The 21,178-nt window shown below is 55.6% G+C and overlaps 1 long non-coding RNA gene across 1 annotated transcript; it reads right to left on the bottom strand.

Moving 5' to 3' along the window:
* Positions 1-10,033: 10,033 nt before the first annotated feature.
* LOC149128129 (uncharacterized) lies at positions 10,034-16,165 on the bottom strand. The gene is made up of 2 exons (XR_016230427.1): positions 15,304-16,165; positions 10,034-13,770 (listed from the first exon to the last, which is right to left on the bottom strand). It is a non-coding gene; the product is annotated as an uncharacterized LOC149128129 (long non-coding RNA).
* Between the last annotated feature and the right edge of the window lie 5,013 nt (positions 16,166-21,178).

A 21,178-nucleotide genomic window follows, 5' to 3' on the forward strand; every position in this document is an offset into this window, starting at 1 on the left:
TTGGATCCTGGCCCACCTCTGCCATGAACCAGAACATGAACTTGACGCGGTCTTTCCCAGTCTCTTAGGTCTCAGCCACTCCACCTTTGAAAAGTAAGAATTGAGCTAGGCCAACAGTTTTTCAAAGCACACGTGTTAGCTTGCACTCAGCTATAAATGACAAAAGCAGGCAGGCAGACAAAAATAAACAATCAAAACAAACAAAAAAATTGGCCTAATGGCTTAAGATAGCTGAAACAAGGATATTTATTATTTGAAAATAACGAGAAGTCCAGAGAGAGAGGTCCACTGTGGGGACAGTATGGACGGCCGCTCACCTGGGCCATTAAGCACTCCGCGGTTCTCCATGGCTTCGCTCTGCCCACATGGCAGCTTCCTGCCGGGGCTCCAGATGGCTGTTAGCAGGCCCAGCAGCAGCCAGGAATCTTTCTTGTGCTTCCTTCTAAGGAGCAAAAAACCTTTCCCATGGGATCCCGTCAGCCTTCCTTTTACCTCCGCTGGCCAGAAGTGCCTATTCCTAAACCAAGCTGTGGAAAGGAAAGCGAGGGTGCCGCGAGGTGTGCACGTAAGTTGAGGAGCCCCTCGTGACCGGTGCAGAGAGGGAGGCCTCCTTTCCAAAGGCAGTACCACCCCACGCTACAGAGCAGGGGACAGCCGGCCCCTTGCGCTCCCAGTCCCCTGGGCCGGACCTCCAAGGCAGCTTCCTGCCACAGTGTCGCCCTGGGTCCCTGTTTCTAAGAATCACGGTGCCAGCACAAAGGTGCCAACAGGAAAGGGAAAACTAATTGTGTCTGTCGATGTCACCCCGAAATGGAGTCAGCCAGCCAACAGGCTTGCAATCAATAACGAAACTCTCTGCATTACTCTGCACTTACACACACAACAGTAGCAGGTGTTGAGACAACACTTCCTGCACACCAGCTCTTGGTTGGACACATGTTGATGTGGGTAGGGGGGCGGCTAGCACAAAGGCACTGAGGATTGCCCACACCTGTGCTGCAGCCCCAAATCTCACTCCCATCATGCACTTGATACCATGACACTTCTGAGGTTTCCAAAAAAGGGGTGTGGAAGTGGGCAGTACTGAGACCTGCCCCAAAGACTACCTTGTTTAAGTATTCAATTTAGCCCTGCCCCAGACACCACCCCCCGTGCCTCCCCACCGTATGACCGTATGACCATATGACCTTAAAAGGGAGTTCTCTCTCCCTTTCTCTCTCTCTCTCCCTCCCTTTCGCTCTCTCAGTTGCCCTCACTCCTTCCCCGCTGTTTGTACTTGCCCTTTGCCTGTGGGTAAATCTTGCTTTCCCACTCACCTTTACCTATACTTCCCCCTTGAATGCTTTCTTTCCTTTTTAAAAAGATTTTATTTATTTGAGAGGTAGAGTTACAGAGGGAGAGACAGAGAGAAACAGAGAGAGAGAGAGAGAGAGAGAGAGAGAGAGAGAGAGAGGTCTTCTAGCCGCTGGTTCATTCCCCAAATGGCAGCAACAGCCAGAGCTGGGCTGATCCAAAGCCAGGAGCCAGGAGTTTCTTCCAGGTCTCCCACACGGGTGCAGGGACCCAAGCACTTGGGCCATCTTCCGTTGCTTTTTCCAGGTCATAAGCAGAGAGCTGGGTCAGAAGAAGAGAAGCCGGAACGCAAACTGGCGCCCATATGGTTTGCCAGCGCCACAGGTGGACGCTTCACCTACTATGCCACAGTGCCAGCCCCTGAGCTCTTACTTGCTTGGAGACAAGAACCTGGATCAAGCCCAGCCAGCGGTCCCCCACAAGCAAGTGAGCTCCTCCAGTCTTCCAAAGAAGCCCTATAAACCGTGTAAGACCCACATGGCTCTATTTTAGAGGTGGGGAAACCAAGGCACTAAACAAGGAGGCATTTGCTCCAAAAACCCAGGGCTGGTAGAGCCTGGCTTGGAGCAGCAGCTGCGGATTTGGCCTAAGAACAAAGGCGGCTCCTGAGAGGCTGGGAGAGCCAACGGCCAGGGCAAAGGACACGGGCATAGTGGCAAGGCTGCGTCACTTGCTCTCCCCTAGCCTCCCTGTCCTCATCTGCAGGGTGGGGTCACTCAGCATGTGTCCCTGTGGGGATCACTCAGAGGACTGGGGGAACCCTGCAAAGAGCTGGGGGTCATCACGGCCTAGGCTGTGACAGCTCTGGGAGGGCAAGCCCTGCTCTCTCACCTCCACACTGCACCTGAGACGCCGGCTGCCCTGTGCCAGGCCACCGCCTCCTTCCTGGGGCGGCCTGGGCCGCAGCCCTGGCCAGGCGCTTCCCCCACTCCCTGGAGGCTGTCGGCGGCTAACGGCTCTCCCCACAAGCTGGTTCATTAAAGATTTGTTCTTTCGAGCTGCAATCAAAATAAACAGACAGGCCTGAAGGCCAGGGAACTAAAAACCAATTAAGAGGGACTAGAGAGGGAAGGGGGTAGGGACAGGAGGGAAAGAGGCTGCGGCTTTCCAAAGACGCAGTTCCCATGGCAGCCGGCTTCCAAAATAGTCTGGGCACGAACAATAATGAAAACCACCACGGCGAGCACCCTGATCCTGGCAAGAGAGCCCTGACCTGGGGATTGGCTAAGTCCCCTGCTCGGGCTGCCAGAGGGCACCTGGCCACCCACCCCCGCCCCAGCCCTCCTGGTAGGGGGGAATAGTGCAGCCCCTCTGTGGGACCCTCTGCCAGGGCTCCAAGGGGAAGGAGCCGCCGTCAGCTCCCACCACCCAGGCACCAGCACTGCATGGAGAGACCAGAAAGCATGAGAGGGCGAAGCCAAGGGGGGTGGAGGGACAAGTCTGAAAAGGGAACGAGGCCCGTCATGGGACCCCACGGAGGTCCCTGGTGCAGTTGCAGAGGGCTTCCTGGAGGAAGTGACATTTAAACAGATCCCAGCATCAAACTGTGCACCCTGCTCCCACCTTCTTTCCCATTTGCCCAGAGCCAGGCCTTCTGGGATGCCCCCAGTTCCTGGCCCTTCCCTCACCCCTGTGACAGGCAATGCCAGAGCGGTCGAGCGTCTAGCAGTGCTGTCTTGGTGTTGTTGCGAGGGAGCCTCGCCCGGCAAGCGACTGCAGACCCCTGGTAGCCTGCTCTCTGTTTCTTTGGTGAGGCTGCAGGAAAGCTGAGAGCCAGTGAGATGGACTTGCAGATGCCCAAAGAGAATAACAGCCCAATTAAGTCAACCCTTTCTCCTTCACCTGCCTCTCCAGGCCCCAGAAATAGCACACTGGAGCGCACTGCCTCCTAGCAGAAGCAGCCGCCTCGGGTCCCAAGGCCAGAGGGACTCCTGACCTCCCCAGCCAGGCCTGATGGGAGTGAGCCACGGTGCCCGTCCCGAAGGAGCTCCCAGCCAGTGGCACCTGCCAGTCCGAGGGGCTCCTGGATGGAAGTGGGACTATGCAGACAGGAGCCAGCTCTGCCCATCAGTGTGGGACCACGCGAGGGTGGGCGCGGTTCCTGCCCAGGCGCTGACTTCTCACTGGCCTCTCTCTCTAAGTGGTGCAGCCAGCACCACGTGGGAGCCCGTGGGAAATGGGAAAGCCCTGAGAAGGCACCAGCAGGGCCATTGCCTCCTAACCCCACGTTCCTCAAAGTTCCAGCTACACCAGGAGCATAGGTACCAAGGAGAGAGCACTGGACTGGGAGTCCAGGAGGGAGCAGGGCAGGCAGAATGAGGGTAGGTTTTACAGCCGGCTGTCTGAGTGTCAGTCCTATTGCCATCACCTGGGAGCTGTGGGACCCTGGGCAAATTACTCCTCCCGGAGCTTCTATCGCCTCTGACATCCCTGGGTGGACACAGGGGTGACACAAGCTGCCAAGGTGCAGAGAGCAGGCATTCCTTCCTCCTCCAGGCCTCAGCGTCCCCAGCTGTCAAATGGGCTCACGCCTATCCTGGGTTGAGTGTGTCAAACCCCAGACAACCGCAGGAGGCTGCAGATGCCGCAGCTGTCTCTGGCTGGGGAAGACACGAGAAATCATCCCTCCCAGCCCCGTTACCCCCACGTTCCTCTCCCCACGCGGACCCTTCCTGGGTAGCCACAGGGATAAAAGAACACACGCGGAGCCCCCACTCACACCAAGGCAGGAAATGAGGATTGTTATGCGCCCCCCCATCCCAGGGTCCAGTGGAAGGAAGGAAGGCGCAGGCACAAAGGGGCACCTGCCTGGAGTCGCACAGTTCAGAAGCCCTGGGTTTGGAATCCCACTCTGTCCACTGTCCGACTCCCAGCCCATGCCCCCACCCTGCCAGATCCCACACCCCCACGTTACCAGCACAAGGACGGCCAGGGCCTCGGCGAGGGGACCCTTCTGAGACCTGAACGTGGCCATGACACCGAAGCCATGCCAGGGTGATGTCCCTCCCTGAGTTTCTCAGAGTGCCACCTCTCCACCCACGGGGGGGTCACATCCCCAACTCCCACCAGCTTCCTTGCAGGCACAGGCCACCTGGAATGAGCGGCCTGGAGGAGGGGACTCCCAGTCCTGGGTTTGAATCCAGACTCGCTGTCTGGACAAGCCTCCTAACCCCTCGTGCTCCCAGGAAAGTCACCAAGGCCCAGGACAGGAAGAACACTTCCATCTCACAGGCAGTTGGGGGATTCAAATGAGCCGACTGACAGGTGCTGAGCACAGTACATCTGGGTGTCGTTAGTAATTAGCACACTCATTATTTGTGCTTCTAAGCAACAGAGCTGCTAGGTGCGTTAAACGGCTTCTCAATCCACACTCCTCCAGCATCCTGTCGACACCAGTCCTGCCCTGGGCACAGACCACCCAGGCGAACCTGCCCAGTGCCCAGAACGGCCTCTGCCCCGGTGAGCACCCACGCAAGTGCTGGGCACCCACTCACACCGGCAGCCTCAGCCCTGAGACCCATGGAGCCACGGGCGACAGGTGCAGCCGGCATGCTTCCTCCTGCACGCTCCCATAAATGAAGAAGCAGACGGAGACGTCGGCTGCACAGCCACCCAGCGAACTCATGTGCAGCACTGGCTGCCTGCCAGGCCCTGCACCGGCCCCTGAGGGACAGAACCCTGGCAGCTCGCACGGAACCTCCTGACGCAAGGGGCGGCTTCCCTTGGTCTCTCGCTTCCCTTTCCTGCTTCTTTCCCTCTCCCTCCCTTCCCTTCCTTTTCCTTCCCCCAGCTTTCTACTTCTGACCCCAAGAGCCAATTCAGGGCAGTGGCAGGGGCGGGAGGACCAGGGGCCTCCAGGCTCCTGTCTGGTGCAGGAGGCAAGGGCCCTGGGAGGACCTGCAGCCAGGGCAGCAAAAGGGAACAGGCCAGGTGCAGAGATCCTGGGCTCAGGCCAGGGCATGTGCTCAGAGGCTCCGTCTGGGTTCCCCACATGTACCGTTAGCCAGCCAGCCCCCAAGGTCGACGCCTCTACAGACTGTGGCCTCTACGAGGCGGCCACGGCAAGGCCTGGGACGCCATGGGCACACAATCAAGGAGAACCCAATCAAGCAGAGCAGGCAAGAAATAGCGGCTTCCTCCCACACCTGGGGAAAGCAGGAGGGGGTGCTGCCCACCCCGCCTCCAGCTGGGCGGGGTCTGGAGAAAGGAGGAAGGGAGTCAGAGAAAGCCCGGGGCAGCTGAGGGTGGGGGGACCCTGGCCCTCAGGAGCTGCATCAGGGGCTGACAAGAAGCTCCCAGCACTGGAGGCACTTAGGGAGTCGTGTCTCTGCCTACAGCCACCCAGCAAGCAGGAATCATCGAACCCAGAGCAATCGAAGGAGCCAGAAACTCAGAGAAGTGGAATGAGCGGCTCTGGGTCACACAGTGTCCTTGTCAGGCCTGTCACCTGGCAGGATGGGTCCCCTCCAGCACTGACCATGCCCTCCACTCCTCTGACCTGCTGAGAGAACTCGGCCTGGGCCCCTCCATCCCCGTCCCCAGCCTTGAAGAGGGCCCTGCCTTGCAAGGTGGTTCTCTGGCACTTTGAAATGCAGAACTGGCAGCAAAGGGACCAGTTGCAAGGGGATCCGAGCGGCACTGGGCTAGCAGCACTGGGGGCAGCTCTGAGCTGGAGCTCCAAGGACAGGAGGCACAACTGGACCCTGGGAGGCACAGGAGCTGAGAACTTGGTGGGGTCCGTGACACTGCCCTTGGGGACTGAGAAATGCGGGAAAACACCGGGGCTCTCCGCTCTGTGCCTGCCAAGCAGCACCACCAGGAGACCAGACTCCACGCATGCAGCCTCTCCCAGCTTCCTTTCCCGGACGTGTGCAGCGAGGAAGTGGAGCTGGCGCAGAGGCCCCGCCGAGCCTGGCCGCCTTCTGAATTTTATTTTAAAGATTTATTTATTTGAAAGACAGTGTTACAGAGGAAAAGGGAGAGACACAAAGAAAGAGAGATCTTCCACCTGCTGGTTCACTCCCTGAGTGGTCAGAAACAGCCAGGGCTGGGCCAGGAGCTTTATCCAAACAGGGTCCAAATGTGCTTGGGCCATCTGCTGCTGCTTTTCCCAGGCAATTAGCAGGGAGCTGGACCGGAAGTGGAGCAGCCGGAACACGAACTTGAGTCCACATAGGAAGCTGGCATAGCAGGCAGCAGCTTTACCCGCTGTCCACAGCGCCGGCCCTCCCTTGTGTGCTGTCCCCCTCTCGTGCTCACCTGCGTGCTCTGGTCAGTGCTAGTTGGTGTCCTTTTATATGTGGTCACCACGTGGCCTGCTGTGGCCCCCTGCAGCATCTCTCCAGCCCCTTCTAGAATCAGGACACGCTGCTTCAGTCCCCACCACTCATCGTCGCAATACAATCATGTTTCCTGGTTCTGAAATCACTTCCCACGGTCGTTCTCCTCGGAGACGTTTCTGAAATCATTTAAGCTCAGCCATATGCTTTTCTCAACTTTTCACCATGGCCTCATCTTTGTGGTTGTTACTGGGTCTAGAACGTATGTCACCGCAGGGCTGCAGGCTATCCTCAAAGATCAGCCTCCTTTTTTTGTAAAGATGGAGATGTAACTGGTCTGTTCAAGAGTCTACTTAGTAGGGACTAAGCATGAAAACGATTTCTTCTATCTTCTCCTGTCTGTGCTAAAGGCATCTGTACCACAGGAGGTCCCCCGGCGGCCCCTCCCTCCAGGGACCTGGCGACTGCCAGCGGTTGCATCCACACCGCAGGAGAACCTGCCTGCTTACAGGGAACAGTGTGTGACCCAGGCCTGCCCGCCAGGAGCTCCGGGCAGGGGCATCTGCCAGGGAGGAATGTGTGCAACCTGCCTGTTTTACCTGAATGCCGGGCCTGTTTCCACCTGGACAGAATGTGTCTCCACGAGGGGCTGGGGATGACGGAGCACTTGAAACTCTCAGAGGAGCTGATGGACAAGGCATGGGCAGCTCAAAGTGAATTATTGTGGGCCAGCACCACAGTTCACTTGGCTAATCCTCTGCCTGCAGCGCTGGCACCCCAGGTTCTAGTCCCGGTCGGGGCGCCGGATTCCGTCCCGGTTGCTCCTCTTCCAATCCAGTTCTCTGCTGTGGCCTGGGAAGGCAGTGGAGGATGGCCCAGGTCCTTGGGCCCTGCACCCGCATGGGAGACCAGGAGGAAGCACCTGGCTCCTGACTTCGGGTCGGCACAGCGCACCAGTGGTAGTAGCCATTTGGGGGGTGAACCAACAGAAGGAAGACCTTTCTCGTTGTCTCTCTCTCTCTCACTGTCTAACTTTACCTGTCAAAAAGAAAAAAAAAAATGAATTATTGTGCTTCGTGGCACTTTTGAAGTAAGACAGGGATGAGAACCAGGGGCAGCCAGGAGAGAACCCTAGGAAAGTGTCACAAAGACAAGCTAAGACTGAGTCACAGAGACCGGTGCTGTGGGTTAAAGCCATGACCTGCAGCACCGGCATCCCATGTGGATACCAGTTCGAGTCCCGGCTGCTCTACTTTTCATCCAGCTCTCTGCTATGGCCTGGGAAAGCCGTGAAGGATGGACCAAGTCCTTGGCCCTCTGCACTCATGTGGGAGACCCGGCAGCCATTTGGGGAGTGAACCAGCAGATGGAAGATCTCTCTCTCCATCTCTCCTTCTCTCTTTGTAACTCTGCCTTTCAAATAAATAAGTAAATCTTTTTTAAGAAAGAAAGAGAATGAGTGTAACCAGCAAAGTAGTCACCGTGTGTTTAGACGTCGTGTTTGACAGTCTCTCCCAACTCCGCTTTCTCACTTCCTTTCTGTACCCTGTCAAAGAACAGGTTGGCGAAGCAAGACCAGCTTCCCCCAGCCGTGTCCCAGGTACCACAGCCCTGAAGGACCACTTCCCCACGATCAAAGGAGTTTGCTGGTCAGCAGCCCGTGAGGATGCCTGCATTGCACAGCGGAGAGAGGAGGTCAACCAAAACTTCCCCTGGACACAAGCTCGATTCCAGAGTGTTTGGTGAGAGAAAGCAGGGTTCCACAGGCCGGATCTCCCGGCCTCACACCCACCACGCGGGGGGAGACAGGGCCTTTCCCAAAGCCTCCTTACAAGTCACAGGATTCAGGCTCGCTCATTGGCCAAAATGAGGCCATGCGCCTCTCTGTAAACCAATCAGCATGCTGGTTGGCCTGCCAGTCAGAACCCTCAGAGCTGCCACTCAACTAAGTGACTAGGGAGCTTCACTCTCCAAACCAGCTAAACACCTAACTTGTCACGTTTTCCGACAGTGCAGATAAAATCGGTAATTTGTCATGTAGCACAGGGCCCTGACACACTCTGCATTGATCAATCGTAGCCATTATAGCTTTTAGCACGAATTCCAAAAACGAGAGCTCTGTCCTCACTCCTGGAGTGACAACGGCGGCCTGCGACTCCTACTCGGAGCGGGAAGAGTGCAGACGATGTAAAACACAATCCCCAACCTTAAGAGGGAAACTGAGGCAGTACATTCAGAACACTACTGAAAGCACGGGGACCCAGTGACAGTGCCCACTACCCACCCGGCATCCCCACAGAAAAACAGGTAGAGCCGATGCTGCCCAAACATGACTTCCCTGGGGACAGGAAGCTACACTGTGACCTCCCCAGGGGTGGGGCCTGGGACCCCGGAGCGGGAGAGTCCCATCAAACGGCCACATTCAAAGTGAGAGGAGCAGACAGGCCACAGAGCCCCTCTGGCTGGGCTCAGGGTGGGTGACAGGGTCATATGTCCTGACAGGCCTTTACCCAGGGAGAAAAATCTTTCTAATAGGCGAGAAGAATGCCCTAATCTGACAAGTTGTTTAGCAGATTATTCGGACCAGCTTTGATCTCCACTGGGCATAATGAGTGTGGCTCTTGGGCCAATCAGCGGTCATTAATTAGTAGCACAGCCAGCAGCTGGGGCTGCCCAGGAATGGGGCCCCGGCTCGTGAATTGAGTGGATGATGGAGATGCTTCCGAGCCAGTCCAAGCTGGAGCCAAGCTAGGGAGGTATCAGGGTCACCGGGACCATTCCTGGGGTCTCTCTGGGAAAGTGCTCTCAGCCAGGTTTTCACAGGACAGACGATGCCACCCAGGGCTGGGCAGCGAGGGCCGGCCCCCACTCCCTGCAGCACATGGCCCGAGAGCGAGTCTGCCCCGAGTCAGGGCATAGCAAACGCGCGTCCCACTCGGCGAACGGCGGGCGGTCCCCAGCTGTGCAGCTGGCCCTCTCTGGGAAAGCAGGATTTTTGGCTTATTGGTTCTTGGCAAGAGTTTTCCCCCTCCTTGGGCTCCTGCATCCCCCTGCTGTGGCTCTGGTGTCTGAGAGTGGGTGGGCAAAAGAACACAGGTACTGCGGCCTCTGGTTTCCAACTTCAAGGCCCCAAATTAGGGCTGGGATTTCAGTACTAGGGGGTAGAGAGGGCAGAGACTGGGCCAGAGGCGGTTCTGGGTGGGGGTGCATGGTCTACAGCTAGCATGGGAAGCGCAGGGTTCCCGTGCAGCCTCTGCCACTCCCTAAACAGCCCTGTGACCTTGACCCCTGACCTTCTTTGAATAGCAACTTTGTCCTCTGTGTGAGGAAGGGGCTCTTGTCCACACAGCCAAGGCAGCGCGGTACTGTGCTTCGTTTTTGTATAACACCAAACACAGGGTTAATACATGTATTTTAAGTGTTCAAACTTTTTAATGCATTGTAAAATCAGTGAAACTAAACATTTATTTTAACTTCAAAAATGAATGAACCTATAAAACTAAGGAAAACATGCACTTACAGAAACAAACATCAGACATCACTTCAGAACAAGGCATTAGATTACAATTTTAAAAATAAATCATCATTCTAAAGAAAAAGCAATTAATGGTAAAGTCAAATATTACCTATTTGATCTTTTAAAATAGAAGCCTAAGGAAAATTAAAGATACCATTTAAAAAATCATTATTGTGACTTAACTCTTAAAAAATTATTTTTTTAAAAAAGAGCAATCTATTTATTTGAGAGACAGAGAGGTCTTCCATCTGCTGGCCCACTCCCCAAATGGGTGCAACAGCCTGAGCTGGGCCAATCCAAAACCAGGAGCCAGGAGTCTCCTTCAGGTCCCCCATGTGGGCACAGGGGCCTAAGCACCTGGGCCTCCTCCACTGCCCTCCCAGGACACCAGCAGAGAGTTGGAGCAAAAGAGGAGCAGCCAGGACATGAACCAGCAACCTTATGGGATGCTGGCGTCACAGACGGAAGCTTAACCCACTATGCCACAGCACCAGCCCTTACTAACTAATTAAATTGAGAAATAGAGATACTCCACAAGGCCCACCATGGCCAGGGTCAAAGCTGACAGTGGAAACTCAGTACAGGTCTCCCATATGAGTGGCAGGAACCTGACGTACCTGAGCTGTCACTGCTGCCTTCCAGGGTTCGCATGAGCCAGGAGGCTGAGGTCAGAAGCCAGAGCCAGGCTTTGAACTCAGTCCCTTCCCAATATGGGACGTGGGGATCTTAACCACTAGGCTACACATCCCCCAAAAGGTTTCACTGTTGGGTCAAGCACATTTTGTGTGCAAACTGTTCCTACTGCTATAAAAACATCCTCTAACTCACACGACTCAGGGAACACCAAGAAGAGAGTATTAAACTGATACCAATGTCTTCTTTTTGACACCGTTATTGTTGATGGGGCGGGGAATCTACCTCTTGCCAAACAACTTTGAGAGAAGCATTTTGAATTTTTTCCCTAGCAGGAGCAGGTAGAAATGGAGATCTTTTTACAGCCGGTAAGTATTTGAGTTGGGTCGGAAGCCTTCTTCCCTCTCGGGGACACCACTCCCTGTGTGTATTGAGATGCTCTTGCATTCTTTGAACAAGAACTTCCAGGGCGGCTCTGCTGGCACGATTAGCATTTTCTTGCTCCTCTGCAGAGATGTGGAGATGCTTTTTTTTAAAAAAAAAATAAAATTACTCTGATCTTACATTTTTTAAAAATAGAAACTATTAGTGCCACACTGAAACAACTGATGTCTGAGCATTAAACACTACACACAGAGAAAAACCGACAGCTGGATTTGCAGTGTCTTCTTCTAGACCAAGTCTTTTTTTTTTTTTTTTTTTTTTTTTTTGCTGTTCTCTAAGATCCGATTGAGGGCAACCAGAAAGTCAAAAACAGCACAAGTGGCCGGCGCTGTGGCCGGCAGGTTAAGCTGCCACCTGTGATGCTGGCATTCCACTTGAGCACGGGTTTGAGTTCCGGCTGCTCTGTTTCCTATTCAAATCCCTGCTAATGAGCCTGGGAAAGCAGCAGAAGAGGGCTCACATACCGGGAGCCCAGCCACCCACAGGGGAGAACCAGATGGAGTTCCAGCTCCTGACTCCGTCCTGGCTGTTGGAGCCATCTAAGAAAGTGAGCTAGCAGGTAGAATATCTCTCTCTCTCCCTCTCTCTTTCTCTCTGTAATTCTGCCTTTCAAATAAATAAATCTTCAACAAAACAAACAAACAAAACAGCAAAAGCAAGGATCCCTTTAACCAAGTGTTGAAAAAGCTCAGAGCCCCACGCCTCTCCTCTCTCACTTGGACGTATTAACACGGGGAGGGTGGTGACGCCCATATTGATTTACTCAGTTGGTTCTTTTGATCAAGGTTTGTTAGGCACAACTCTAGGCTCTGCGCTAGATTTTGAGAATGGAGTGGTTATGTGAGAGCAGAAAGATCCCTGTCGCCTGAGAATTTACATTAAAGAAATGTAGTATAGGGGCTGGCGCTGTGGCATAGTGGGTAAAGCCACTGCCTGCAGTGCCAGCATCTCATATGGGCACTGCTTTGAGTCCCGGCAGCTCCACTTCCTATCCAGCTCTCTGCTATGGCCTGGGAAAGCAGTGGAAGATGCCCCAAGTCCTTGGGCCCCTGCACCTATGTGGGAGACCTTGAAGAAGCTCTTGGCTCCTGGCTTCAGATTGGCTGAGCTCTGGCCATTGCGGCCATCTAGGGAGTGAACCAGCAGGTGGAAGACCTTTCTCTCCGTCTCTCCCTCTTACTGTCTGTAACTCTACCTCTCAAATAAATAATATCTTTAAAAGAAAAGTAAATGAATTTAAAGATAAATAAATACTTTTTAAAGGATATATTGACTTCAAATCAGTATTTAACTGTTGTTAACCGTAGGATTAAAGTTGCGGGGTATCAAAAGAGTGGACATCATTCAGGGACTGCAATTCCCCCTCTGGAGAAGGAACTGTTGCATTCTGGACTATGTGAGGGCCAAGTGCATCATGTTAGGTGGAATGATGACCTTGTCATTGCTTTATTTGCAGATGAAATATGGTTTAAGGTGGTTCAGATGGGTACCAAGTTGACAAGGAGTGGACTTGTGATGGACAACTCTGTATATGTCAGCTTTGCTGGGCTTAAAGATACCCAGAGGGGTGCAAAATGCAAACACCCTCGCAAAGACACCCATCAAAACAGCAGCTTGCCCTCTGCCGCTCATTGCTTAGCCTGGTCAACTAGACATAGAAACTTAGCCAACACAGTGGTCAGCTGGGAGTAAACCTCCGACTGGTTTCATCAATGAACTATAAGAGAATTTTTCACAGCCCAGTTTCCGGTTCTGTACTTCTCAAATCTTATTTCTCTTCGCTCCCCACAAGCTTCCTGCTCTGAGAACCACAGGACGTACACACCACATCACTCCACGTGAATCAATGCCACAGGCAGCAGGAGCGTTTCTGGAAACAGCTGCTCCCCCCAGTAACCGTAAGGTCACAAAGAAGTGGCCGGGAGCCATATTCATGGAACAGCATACACAGGGCAGGCTCTTGGCACAGCAGTCACGACACCACTTGGGACACCTGCATCTCACTTCAGAGGGTTCAGGGTCAAGTCCCAGCTCCGCCGCTGATTCCAGCTTCCTGTTAATGCGCATGCTGGGAGGCAGCACATGTTGGCTCCAGAACGTGGGTCCCTGCCACACAGGAGGCCTGGATTGAGTTCCTGGCTCTCGGCTTTGGCCTGGGTCAGTCCCAGCTGCCGTCCCAGCTGTTGCATGACATTTAGGGAGTGAACCAGTGGTTGGAAAATCTCTCTCAAGGCCGGCACCGCGGCTCACTAGGCTAATGTGGCACCGGCACACCGGGTTCTAGTCCTGGTCGGGGTGCCGGATTCTGTCCCGGTTGCTCCTCTTCCAGGCCAGCTCTCTGCTATGACCCAGGAGTGCAGTGGAGGATGGCCCAAGTGCTTGGGCCCTGCACCCCATGGGAGACCAGGAGAAGCACCTGGCTCCTGGCTTCGGATCAGCGCGATGCGCCGGCCTCAGCGCGCCGGCCGCAGCGGCCATTGGAGGGTGAACCATCGGCAAAGGAAGACCTTTCTCTCTGTCTCTCTCTCTCACTGTCCACTCTGCCTGTCAAAAAAAAAAAAAATTTAAATTTTTTAAAAATCTCTCTCAAATAAACCAAAAATGTAGAACAAAATTTTAAAAATCGTATGGACATCTATTGCACACCACATAAATGTATTCCCAGTTGCCCACATTAAATGCACCCCTAGCCCAAGTTCTGGTGAACTGGACCCCCAGAATGGCTACACTTACTCCACTACCGCCTCACAGGAGGGAAAATGCCACAGAGGGCAAGAAGTCAGGGTGAAGAGAAACAGCAGCCCCAAACGACTGCGGCTGAACAAACACACTGTCACAAATTTTACCAAAGGAGGCCAGCCCTGTTGCATAGTAGGTTAAGCATCTGCCTGCTAGGGCACCTGCACCCACATGGGAGACCTGGAAGAAGCTGCCGGCTCCTGGCTTCGGATCAGTCCAGCTCCTGCTCTTGCAGCCATCTGGGGAGTGAACCAGCAAATGGAAGACCTGTCTCTGTCTCTGCTTAATAAAATCTTAAAAAAAAAAAAAAAAAAAAAAAGCCTACATCTTTTCCATTTTTCTTTTTTTAACCAAAGCAGGAGACCAATGTGAAAGAACGGTCGGCCCTTCCAAGGCCTTGCAAAGAGCAAGCGAGGGGCCCGCAGGGCTCTGCAGAGGGGCAGGGTCGGTCCTGGGAGATGAAAGACACAGGGGAGGGTAATTACTAAGGTGGGGCCTCAGAGCGGCAGCCTCTGGCACAATTACCTTAAATTAGCCCCAGATAAACCTGCACCTCATCTACCCCGGCTGCTTGCGCCTGGAGCCCTGGCCAGGATGACTTCAAAGCCCAAGCCCGGGTCATCAGAGGTAGTTTCTCCCGCTGTGGGCCCCAGGCGTGCCCATGGCTGCAGGCCAGAGCAAGGCCTGCATCTCACCTCTACAGAGCCCAGGGACCTGGCTCACAGGGGAGCACTCAGGCTGCCTCGTGCCTGCCCCGTGCAGGCCCCATCCCCTTGCCCATCCCAAAGCCTTTCCATTCCCAGCACCTGGTCTGATAGAACACACACACACACACACACACACACACACACACACACACACCCCTGTAGGAGCAGTTCTGAAACACATAACCAGGGGCTCCAATGAGCCGGAGCACAGGAGGAAACCCCTTTGTGGGGAAGCAGAAAAGGCTGGGCCCCCTCCTCCCCACCTGCAGGGGGTGCTGCCAGGGCCCAAGGCTCTACAGCCCTGGGACACTTGCTCCCTGCCCCTGACCTTTCACTCACTTCAAGGGGCCTAGTGGGCGGGGCTTGGGTCACAGGCACCTCTCTCAGACGGGTGCATGCATGGTTTAGATGGCGTGGGACTGTATTACTTATCACAAGAGGGGGGTGTCCTAGAGCAAGGCCGCCCCCACGTTGGCCTCTTCTGCATGTGCGGCTCTCACACGTGCTCCCATCCTGGGACACCATCCACTAAAAACCCTCAGATAGGAGCCACCTGATCTTGACTTTCAGCCTCCAAAACCGTGAACTCAATGAACCGCCTTTTTTTTTTTTTTTCTTAATAATAACTTACCCAGCCTTGGTATTTTGTTAAAACAACATGAAAAAGACTGAGACGTAGTCCATCCAAGAAGCAGGGGGAATGAAACACTGAGACGTAGTCCATCCGAGGAGCAGGGGATCCCTGGACCTGACCATGGAAGCAGGTGTGCAAAGCCTCCGTGCTTGGAGCATTTGCTGACTGAGCCACGTTGCTGTGCCGACCCACACGACGCGGGCTGGTGAGCTGGGGTGGTGACGCCCACCGGCCCAACCTTCACCCACGGCACCATGGGAAACAAGCTGGGGCAGGAGGAAGGCTCTGAACCAGGGGCCCTAGGAGTGGCCGAAGTCCTGGCTTGTCCCCTCTCTGGCCCCAGACCAGAAACCTGCCGCCCAGGCCTAGCTCCTTGGTTCCAGGGCAGCACAAACCCCAGGTTTGCCAAGGACCTTGAATGATCAGCAAGGGGCATTCAAAAGCCTGGGGAGAGGGGAGTCAGCAGCCAGGAGCCTCCCAGGCTGGGCGGGTGAGGGGCTCCTTGTCCTGAGCAGGCAGGCTGGCCAGAGCCGGCTGGGCCCGGGCCAGGTCTGCGAGGCTCTTCCGCTCAGGAAGGCCTTGTTCTCTGCACCGAGCCAGAGGGAGAAGGAAAACAGGAAACACATGTTCTTCAGGGGAGGCTGAGCACCCAGCCCTGAGAAGCCCCCGGGGAAGACCCGCACCCGGAGCAGCAGTTTCCCACCCCACCTGGGGACCTGCCCAGACCAGCCTTGAGGGAGGAACAGGCTTATCAGGCTCGTACAAAGACCCCAGAGCGGTCAGGCCGGATGTCTGTGTTCTTATAAACTCCTGTGCAATCCCCAGCAAGCAGCTTGGCCTCTCTGGGCCTCTGCTCCTTGCCCTGAGAAATGGAGGTGAGTGTCCCTGCCTTCGCCTCTGTCCTGCCTGCCTTGCGGGGCTTAAACATACAGTACCACGCACACGGAGACACGCCTGGGAATCCCAAGGCAATGCTTTCCTCCCTGTCCCACAAGTCTCACCCTCCGGAGAGGCGTCCCTGATCGCCCCAAAGGGAAGGACTGACCATTGCCTCCTCTTCCAAGGGCGCAGGCTCTGCTGCAGACAGGAGTCACAGATGTCAGTCAACGTGTCCACCAAGCCCTGAGCAGCTCGAGGTGCTGAAGCCTTGTTACTCTCCGTGTCCTTCCCGACCGCCCGCACGTGTACGAGCAGCACTTGGAGCCCCGGGGCCTGGGCCAGTCCCCAACCCCACTCACACCTGTCTCCCTTGATCCAGTCCTGACTGATGGGGACTTGGGATTTTGCCAGCTTGGTAACCAGGGCACACAGGGAGAACAGAGCAGGTGACCCCCAGCAGGTGCCTCTGAGCAGGAGTGGTGGGGCTCCAGGAAGCCCTTCCTGGCCCTGCAGCATCAGCCCCGGCTCCTCACACCGGGACCGCGGCCCCAGCGCCGCACCAAGCGCACCTGACGACCAGGGCCGGGATGTGGTGCAGACGGAGGCCGCGGCAAGCACCCAGGGAGGCTTGAAATGCTTGGCCAGGGTGGGTGTTGTCTCGTGGAGTTTGTCTGCCTGTGTCATGAGCCCCTGGGTCTGCTCCCCTGCGGGAGTCCTCTTAAAACCTGGTCTGGGTATGGTGACAAGCAAGCCGCTTAGATACTTAGGGGCCCTGCCGAGGAGGAAGGAGGCCGGCCTCGGGGGCAGCTCTCCCTACAGAGTGGGAGCTGGCAGAGAGGACCCTCAGGAAATAGTCCTCTCCCTTCTACTGAATGGAGCTGTCACTCCAGGCCTCTCTTGGATCTTGGAGACTCGTCGTGCTGGATGGAACACAGACATGGGTGATAGAAATCACTGATAAATGTCACGAGGTTAGAAGCCCATGTGTCTGCCCAGCAGGTGCAGACAAGGGCCTAAGGGCAGAACTGCAAGATGCAAGGGGCCTGGACCCCTGCACCACCGTGTGGAAGGCCTCTTGCTGGCCAGGAACACCCACCGTGGGCTGCTATGTGGGTGAGAATTAGCATCCGCTGGCTTCGGCCACTGAGGTCTTGGGATTTGTTCCTTCCACGTTGATTACCCTGACAGGTCTGCAAGCAGAAAATGGGTCCCTCACTCCAGAACGCCTAACTAGCCCCACATTAGGACTTGGCACATGACCAGGCCCACTCCCTCAGCCTTGCCCTTTGGTTTAGCCCATGTTGTGGGAACGCTGGATCGCCACACCACACCTGCACTCGGGGTTAAACTTCCCATCTCACAGATGAGAAGTCCAAGGCAGGAAGGGGATGTGTCGCCTGCTCAGGGCCCAGGGTGCAGTCAGACTAGGGAGCCTCCACTCCAGAGTCATCATGCCACATGGTCACACACCGAAGGTGTTCAGTACACAGGTGTTGGGGCGGGGAATCGGGAGGCAGGCAGAGTTCCAGTGGCTGATAACGTCAGGTGGCCCCAGGACCTTGGAGGGACGCTCCTGGAGAGGGTGGCATTTGGGGTTAAGCCATACGATCTCAGGGGGTCTGCTCTCCCCGGAGGCAGTCGCTCAGGGGTACGTGTGAAACCCACATAGGCCTCGCCTTGGCAGTACAGCCCGGGAGGCTTCAGAGCAGGACCATTCACAGGAATAAGACACGGCCGGCGCCGCAGCTCACTAGGCTAATCTCCGCCTTGCGGCGCCGGCACACAGGGTTCTAGTCCCGGTCGGGGCGCCGGATTCTGTCCCGGTTGTCCCTCTTCCAGGCCAGCTCTCTGCTGTGGCCCGGGAGTGCAGTGCAGGATGGCCCAAGTGCTTGGGCCCTGCACCCCATGGGAGACCAAGATAAGCACCTGGCTCCTGCCATTGGATCAGCGCGGTGCGCCGGCCACAGCGGCCATTGGAGGGTGAACCAACGGCAAAGGAAGACCTTTCTCTCTGTCTCTCTCACTGTCCACTCTGCCTGTCAAGAAAAAAAAAAAAAAAAGAAATAAGACGCAAGCCATGGACTTAAAGTTTCTAGCAGCTATGCTGGGAGTGGCTGGGGCCACCACACAGCTCAGCACAGCTCTGGCCAGGGCCCTGAGGTCAGCCTGGTCCTGACAGCAGCATGGTGTGCCTCCCAGGCCCTTGGAAGCCCAGATGCTTAGCCTTTGGCTCACAGAGGACTACGAAGTCTGTAAGTGGCACGTGAGGAACCGAAAGCTGCCTAAACCCCCGAGCACCATGTGTTATTATTCAGGAAAAGCAGCGGATGGTTCCCGTGCGCTGTGCCATCAGCATGCGTTGGCACTTTCTGCTTCACAGTAGGCCCTAGGAGGGGGCTCGAGCAGCACCAAGCAGCTCAGCCCCCACCACAGCTGTGCCATGGTCCCTGATCACCCCAGGCCCCCAGGTGACAAGCAAGCCGGGATTCAACCCAGAAGGTTTTCCCAACCAGGGAGCTCCGTCCATGAAATGTGCTGGGGGAGAGTCTGGGCACAACAGCCAGGTTGAGAACCCGTGGCCAGCCGTGTCTGTGGGAAGTGGGGTTAGGACCCCCCCAAAGGAAGGAAGCCCTGGTCCCCGCCCTGGAGCATCCAGACTCTGTGGCCAGGCTGGGGGCTGCCCTGTGAGAAGCTCCGGAAACTCGCTTGGCCAGCAGCGTGGGAGTGAGCAGCTGGAGGTCAGGCCAGCTCCCTGCACAGGCCACAGGGGCCAGCAACACGGGGCCCCTCACATAGCAAGGGCGCGTGCTCCGAGGGACCGTGTGTTTGCCTCAATGTCACCATTTGAAACTCCGAGGACTTTGTGAACCACGGGTGCACATTTTCATTGCGTGTTCATTGTGGAGTCTTTCCTGACACAGGCCACTGTGGACAGCAAGAAGCCCTCGCTGTCCCAGGTTCCCGCTGGGCAAGGGCTGAGCAGTCTTAGGTTGGCCTTCCAGGGGCCAGCACAGCCTTCGGACCCCGTGGGCAGTACAAGAAGAGAGCATGGAGGAGAGACTGGAGCCGCCCAACAGGGAACTCGGGGAGTCGGGCCCTGGAGGGAAGCACCAGGATGTTGTGTATTTTCCAAAGTTCAACTCACAATGGTTTCTTTTCATTTAAAGAAAAATACCACAACCATTTCCTACCAAAGGTTAAATCTTTGCAGTTAGGAAAAAAAAAAAAAAAAAAAAAAACTTTTGTAACCTGCCAAGGAATGTGCTTTTTAAAGCTTGGCTTGCAGCCTGTCCCGAGGCCAGCGTTCCCTCCCTCTGCTCAAGGAGAGCCCTGCAGTCCTATGAGAGTGGCAAATGGCCCCGCAGCTGCTGCCCCCAAGGCTGGGCAGGTAGGGTCTGGGAGCTGGAGAACCAGCCAATGAGGACGGGCGCCCCTCATGGCAGAAATTCATGGAACCCCCAGTGCTCAGGGCAGGCAGGGACCGGCCCCTCCCAGCCAGCCATCTGCTCCTCCAGTGCCTTCCTGAAGGCCACAGGCCTGGCCATCCTCCCCCTCCCAGACCCTGCCTAGCTCTCCGGAAGCAGAGAATCCATGGAGGCCTTGGCCTGCACTGGAATGAGAGCGCATGCGCGCAAGCACCGTGCTCGGAGGAGTCCCCAGCAGCAAGGAAATGAGGCTGACCGAGCCCTCCACACCCGCCTCCCGCTGCCCCGAGAGCCTCTGCTTGCCCTGCCCGAGAGCACGGCTCCAGCAGCTCTCACCTCCCCCTCCTGCATCAGTTGTCCCTGTTCCTGGCTCACTCTCATCAGCCCACAAGAACAGCCCAGTTCCTCCCATCCTAAACACCATCATCCATGAGAAGTTCAAAAAGCCATCGACCGCTACCTGCCTTGCCTTCCTCTTGGAGGAAACTTGCTGGCAAGAGTAGGCTGCACTGGCTGTGTCCCGTTCCCTGCCCCCAGGTCTCTAACTTTTTACAGGGAAGTGTCACGAGGTCTTCCTAAGCAGGTGCACCATGGACGGCTCTCAGACAGAGAAAACCTGGGCTGTGTTAGAAGCCCGGGGCCTTGGCCATTTCCCCTCTCCCTCCCTCCCTCCCTTCGGGCAGGACCACGGCCCCACTGCCAACACCGTCTCCTAGCTTTGCTTGGTTTGGGATATTCTGTGAGTGAAACCAGAGAGTGTGCTCCCTTTTGGGTCCTGCCGCTCCGCTTGGTTGTGGGTCTCACCCAGGGTATTTAGTGTGGCTCTGTTGGCTCTCTTGCTGGGTGGTGTTCCAGCGTTCAGTAGACCAGTGTTTGCTCATCCGTTGCATGGATAAGGCCATTGGGGTGGGTTCTGATTTGGGTTACTACATAATGCTCCCAGGAACATTCTCATCCGTGGCTTTTGGTGTCAAATGCATGCATTTCTATGGGGTGTAGGCCCGGGGTTGTAGAGCACGCATGTGTTCAAGCAGTTTCCAAGGTACACTCCCCCAGCACCTATCAGGGTCCTGGCCGCATCACGCATCGGCGTGCCCTGGCTCTCCAGGCTGTCAGCCTGCTCTGCAGATGTTGGACTTGCCATCCTCCATGATACAGGAGTCAGCACACATTGTACGTGTGTCCATGCATACATGTATACATACATACCATATCCATCCAGTGGGTTGTGTTTCTCTGGAGAACCCTAACACAATTCTCTGTGTTGGATTAAGGAAATTCTTTTCTGGGCTGGCATTGTGGAGTAGTGAGAGGGTAGAGTCGCTGTCTACGACACCAGCATCCCACATTGGTGCAGGTTTATGTTCCAGCTGCTGCATTTCCAATCCAGCTCCCTGCTAATGGCCTGGGAAATCATCAGAAGATGTGCCAAGTGCTTGGGCCCCTGCCACCTACATGGGAGACCCAGAAGAAGCTCCTGACTACTGGCTTTGGGCTGGCCCAGGCGGCTCTGGCCATTGTGGCCACCTGGGGAGTGAACCAACCAGTAGAAGATCTCTCTGTGTCTG

This window comes from Oryctolagus cuniculus, chromosome 2 (genome assembly GCF_051225735.1).
Source record: "Oryctolagus cuniculus isolate XC-2025 breed Fujian yellow rabbit chromosome 2, ASM5122573v1, whole genome shotgun sequence".
NCBI classification, from domain to species: Eukaryota; Metazoa; Chordata; class Mammalia; order Lagomorpha; family Leporidae; genus Oryctolagus; species Oryctolagus cuniculus.